The following is a 5,909-nucleotide window of genomic DNA, read 5'->3' as shown; positions in this document are numbered from 1 at the left end:
ATAAGTAGTGGGGTATATTTCCTTTTTCACTCCATCAAAACAATAGTTTAAAATTGTGTACTACTACATGCCAGGTCGCGGTTTTTTTAGTTGTTGATTGTTTTTTGAGATAGCTACCCGCTTGTTCCAAGTTTTGTTACGGTGTGCCAGGTCGCACTTTGTATCGTTCAAGTCTGGTACTACAAGTCCCTCGATTAAATGAACAACCACCCCCTCGTAAAAATTGTGAACAAGCCCACGGCTAAAATTAGCGGAAACGTGGGTTGCCCCAACATGCATTATTATTTATATTTTCTACTCCCTCTGTTCCTAAATATAAGTTTTTTTATTAGCCACACCAAAGACAAGAATTTTTTTATTAGCCGTGAACCCCACATGTCATAGACACAAAAATTGTGGCAAGATTCCCTTAGGCAAGCCAAAGTGTGTGTAACAATTTGAGCAACTCAGGTTAGGCAAGTGTGGCAAGTGTGGGAAAAATAATGTGGCAACATAAGACAAACATAGTCACAATCCAAACAGCCCCGTAATTTTTTGTGACATGCATGAAAATTTGGTTAGTTAAATTTACAGTCAAAATTTGGTAAGGTGCATCAAATCAACACATGCAAGTATCAAAAGGAAAGTCACGGCATGCATGCATGCGTTGTACTCCCTCCGTTTCCAAATGTAAGTCTTTTTAGAGATTGCAACAAGTGACTACATACGAAGCAGAATATGTCTACTCCTACAGATGAAGTAGCCCATTTGAAATGTGTAAAAAGACTTTTATCGAGTGCAGTGCTTTGATGTGTCGCGTCAACTCGTACAAGACCGAGAAATTTGATTACTATGACGCCCTCTCCCTCGCGGACTGAGCTCCGGTGCCTTAACTGCACCTGCCTTTGGCTGCATGACAGGTGGGCCAACCACCTATTGGGCCCACCTGTCATAGACGCAAAGGCAGGAGCAGTAAGTAGAAGCTTTCGCTACACGCCATCCCTCCCGCATGAGGTGGACGGACATGCAGCAGTGGATTCGATACTGTAGAAGTTGGAGTAACATCATTGTTCGTCTTCTCGAAGAGGCGAAGAGCCAAGCGCAAACCGAACGTGGCAGTTCCGAACGCTCACGTGGTGCGGTTCCTTGGAGTACTAGCCAGGCTCTTGCATGTGACAAAATTGCTATTGTTTAACAATTAATCTCCATTATCCATTGGTTGATACTCATTCTGCATAGGTCCACGTGCTTAGCACCGTTTCCTCCTGGGGTCACCAATGTTTATTTGCTAATTAATAGAATTCCATGCAATGAACTAGCCATTGCAAGTCATTAAAAGCATGCACACCTCTCATCTCTTATTGGTTGATACGTATGTCAAGAAACAAGAAACAAGGTAGAAATTAATGCACTGCGCCTAAGTGTTTTGGGACTATTTGGTTTTCGTAAGATGACTTACACACCTAGACGGAGGGAGTAGTATAGACCTATAAACCGGAAAGGAGTATTTGCCTTTCTAGAGATTTCAACAAGTGACTAGACTACACCGTGTGCAGTACCCCCTCCCTTCCGGTTTATAGGGCTCAAATCTCAAATCTCATGAACCAAGGCATTTTGCGATTGGAGGAATGTACCGTATCTCGTACTTTACAGAACTACCCTAAGTAAACTCATGCATTAATTACGTAGTTCTCTCGTTTTCCTCTCCGCCTTGGTCATGGTGCACAATATTGAGCACTCCTATATGACTAGCCGCTCTACCTACATGCGGGACATTTCAAAGCATCCGGGCCCGCGTGCCATCCACCAAATCATAGCGAGGTGCTACAGTCGAAACTCACCTATCACCCCGGTGTGGCCGTCATGACCCGTCATATCACAAAACCCACACCTTTACCAGCAGTGGTAAGGTGGCCTCCAAGTTGGACTGGACGAAGCAACCATCATTTCATTGGAACGCTCGTTCAAGCCCTTTCTTCCCTTTCTTGAAGAAAACCTCAGTCGAGGCTACTCACTTGTGCCATTTTTCTTCTCTACCGACGAAGGAAAGGTGGGCGAATCAGTTATGCTGCTATATTTTCATTCCAATAATCTTCTTTTTGTGAAGCACCGACCGATTCTCACATCCTATTCTTTTCCCGTTTTCATTGCGATGTGGTTTCCTTTCGATTGCTTTTTGTTTGTCAGTTCTTTGATGGATCCTGGAGCACTAGGCAAAGAGTTGTCGGCGGACAACCCACTGGAGACAACGATCTCCAGGAAGTGAGCACCAACCAACGAGTTGACCATGTTGGGGCCAACCCATGGAGACGAAGAACTCCAAGAAACAAGCACTGGCCAAAGAGTTGATGACGTTGGCGGACGAACTCCTCAAAGAAAGTTGGAAGAACAGCAAGGGCCCCACCGTGCCTACCCCAGGAACTCTGATTGCCACCTATGTGAGGCTCAAGACCGAGTTTGAGGAGATAGTCGCCGTTGAGAAGCAGTATTCCCCTGGCAAGGTGTCAGGACCTCGACTCAATGCCACATCGATCTAGCATGTAACACCTCATATCACTTTGCGGCCTCACGCACGGTATTCCCACGGGTGTCGCCTTACCTTTGCCCGGGACCGTTTGTGCCTTTTGGCACACGTTTATGATAGTGTCGCTAGCATCCATATGATAAGGAGCCCGGGCTGACATGGCTAGTCGTAAACCCAAAGTGGCACAAACTTACAGGGACAGGCATCCATGACCCAGCATCGAACGTGTCGGTCATCAGTGAGTGAATCCAGGCTGTAGCACTGGGCTAGCAGGACTCCGGTGAACCGGGCTATAGCGGCTAACAGGACTCCGGTATTCATCGCGTGACATTTCCCCGAGGGGACAGACACAGGAACGAAGAAGGACACATGTCGGCCAGCCTAAGTGTTCCGGAGCAGTAGCAAGCTACCATGGCTCGGTGGAAACACTAGGAGACATTTCCCGGTAAGAGAGGCTACTAAGGATAAACAACTAGATAGTCAGATCCCACACATACCAAGCATTTCAATAACATACACACAATATGCTCGATGTGTGCAAATACAACATGGCATCACAACATGACTCTACGACTCAAGTATTTATTCATTAGGCTCCGAGGAGCGAGATATTACAAACATGGGTCTCACGACCCAACATTCAGAGCATACAAGTCAAGCACAAGCGGAAGCTCAACATGTCTGAGTACAGACATCTACAAATGAAAAAGGGTTGAGAAGCCTGACTATCTACCAGATCCTGCCGAGGGCACAAGATCATAGCTGAGGTAACAAGCTAAACATCGAAGTCCACGTGGAACTACTAGTGAGACTGAAGTCTCTCTGCAAAAACATAAAATAGGCAAACGTGAGTACAAATGTACCCAACAAGACTTACATCAGAACTATCTACATATGCATCATTATCAACAAAGGGAATGGTGGAGTTTAACAGCAGCAAGCCAGCTTTGACTCAGTGGCTATCCTAAACTACGACTGCAAGTAACTCTTTTGAGGTGGCGCACACGAGTCCACATATTCACCATATCAATACACCACTATGGATCCGCTCCCGTCTCCCAACGAGAACGCCATCCATAGCACTCACACTTATCTTGCGCATTTTAAAGTATCCACTTTCACTTGTCTATGAACTGTACAAGGGGTCCAAGTTTCCATATCCGAGGAATCCGGCTATTCGAATAGATAATGATAACCCTGCAGGGGTGTACTTCTTCACACACGCTCTCGCCACTTATCGCCCTGTACACGTCATGTACCTCGGCAACCTTCAAGCGGAAGCCGGGCGAGGGAGTCGGTCACGGCCTACCTAAACACTCAAGTCTCTCGTCTAGGTTTATCGCCTATTCGGGTTCCATCCGCAAGGAGATCCGGCCGGGGTGTCGCTCATGGCCCCAAACGATGTGTGCAGGGTTCCCAAGTCCACCATCCGGGTGCCACTTGGTACACCGGGCCACTGTGCCTAGTCTGTCCCAAGCCCACCTGTACTGGGTGCCACTTGGTAGACTACTAACACTACTATAAACACCAGAAACTAGTTGCAACTCCTGGACAGAGAACAAGGGTGATTAAGAAGCCGAGAGGGGCACTTAAGCATTCCAATGCGTGGTCGTAACTGTTCATGGATCACAAACACAGGACTCGGTTCCTGAGGACGGCTGCAATGAGACAACCCACCATGTACTCCTACATGGCCTCTCACCGCTACCTTTACCAAATCGTATTCACACACTTAGCTCTCAACAGTAGGACATGTTCACACACCTCTACTCATCCCCGATGAATCAGACCTGACTCAACTCTAAGCAATAGCAGGCATGACAAACAAGCATGGATGAGTAGGCACATCAGGGCTCAAACAACTCCTAGTCATGCTAGTGGGTTTCATCTATTTACTGTGGAATGACAGGTCATGCAAAGGATAAAGGGGTTCAACTACCGCTGCAAGTAACAGTTGAATCGTTGTTGTCCTAATGCAGTAAAAGAGAGCAGGAGCGAGAGAGTGGGATTGTATCGGAATGAACAAGGGGGTTTTGCTTGCCTGGCACTTCTGAAGATAATATAGTTCTCCATCGGTGTCATCGAATAATCGTCGGAACCACGTTTACCGCGAGGGAACAAACACCGGCAACAAAGAAGAAATACAATCAATGCAATGCACAATATGATGCATGATCATGACATGGCAATATGCTGTGATTTGAGCTAATGCAACTAGCAGCAAGTTAAATGGAGTTGGTTTGGACCCTAGGTTCAAATTCAAACTCCATATGTGAAGGTTTAAATGCCATTATATGATTTGGCCTAAACAGTAGCTATAAGTTGTTCTAACATGCATGAAAATGGTACAGATGGATAGATTCGATTTTTCTGATCATTTTTCATATATAAATTATTTAATTTGGAGTTACGGTTGAATTTCTATGAATTTTAGAAGTTTAGATCATTTTCTGGATTTTCTGATTTAATTTAAATCCAGAAAATCATTTACTGCGTCAGCATTGCGTCATGCTAACCTCAGCAGGTCAACAGACCCGGTCCAGGTCAAACCTGAAGCATGGGTCCCGCATATCAGTGACTCAGGCTGGTTAGTCCCACATACATGTGGGTCGAGTCAACGCTGACTAGGCTAAAGTCAATGCCGACACGTGGGGTCGGTCAAAGTGTGACGGGGCCAGGTCAAACTGACCTATGGGGTCCACAAAATTAGCACTAATCTAAACAGAAATTAAGCTAATTAATTTTGGCACCGGGACCCACATGGCAGTGGCAACAGGGGGTGATTACTGGGGTGTTTAGGCCCTAATTAAGTGGCCACGTCGGCACTCGCCGGGGTTCGGCCGGTGGTGACCACGACTCGCGGCGGAAGATCGCCGGAAACATGCTAGGGGCTGCGGTTTGACGCTCGGGAGGCACCGGGCATGAGCTCTTGCACTCGCGCATCTAATGGACCAGAAGGGAGGTCACGGGGCAGCCGGAATCTCGCCGGCGACGACAAGCGCGGCGGCAGGTGTTCGGACGTCGAGCGGGACGAGGCTACGGATTGCTAGTGGCTGGCCAAAGGGGTTCTCTGGACTCCTGGGAGCTCCAGGAGCACAACCGTGCGGCGGGTTTGAGCGGAGGAGCTCGCGAGCGCAAGGCTCGTCGGCCATGGCGGCGGCCGGAGCTCGGGTGCACGGGGATGGTGGATAGAGAATGGGAACGGAGGGGGAGAGCATAGGGGGAGGATCAGGAGCTCACAGGGGTGCTGAAAAGAAGCTCAGGGAGGCTGGGGAAGAACGAACGACGGCGAATCGAGGGTGAGGTTGCCGGCGGCCGAATGTTGAAGACGAGCTCGAGGGCGATGCTGCAGGGCTTCCGGCGGAACGTGGCTCGGTGAGGGGGTCGAGGGCGACGTCACGGAGCG

Source organism: Triticum aestivum, chromosome 4B, assembly GCF_018294505.1.
Source record: "Triticum aestivum cultivar Chinese Spring chromosome 4B, IWGSC CS RefSeq v2.1, whole genome shotgun sequence".
Taxonomy (NCBI): Eukaryota; Viridiplantae; Streptophyta; class Magnoliopsida; order Poales; family Poaceae; genus Triticum; species Triticum aestivum.
This window is presented reverse-complemented; position numbering follows the sequence as displayed.